Source organism: Eimeria mitis, genomic scaffold (assembly GCF_000499745.2).
Source record: "Eimeria mitis Houghton genomic scaffold, Emh_scaff625, whole genome shotgun sequence".
Classification (NCBI taxonomy): domain Eukaryota; phylum Apicomplexa; class Conoidasida; order Eucoccidiorida; family Eimeriidae; genus Eimeria; species Eimeria mitis.
In genome coordinates, this window is record NW_013574440.1 from 4,542 (window position 1) to 4,892 (window position 351).

Sequence of the window (351 nt, forward strand, 5' to 3'; positions counted from 1 at the left end):
ATCGAATATGCCGCCATCAGCAAAAGTAATAAACCCTCGCCCGTGTGGTTTATCGTTTTTAAACTGTCCTTTATATGTATCTCCATTGGGGTGTATATACACCCCAAATCCCTCTCTTTTTCCTTTTTTATATTCTCCTTTGTAGCTGCTGCCGTCGCTGTATACTGCTGCTGCTTCTCCTGTGTATGCTGCTGCTGCTGCTGCTGCTATCTCAGTGCCATCTGCTGCTGTTAGCTGCACTGCTGCTCCTGCAGATGAAGACAACTCCCCCGCTGACATCTTATATATATATATATATAATATATATATATATATATATATATATATATATATATATATATATATATATAT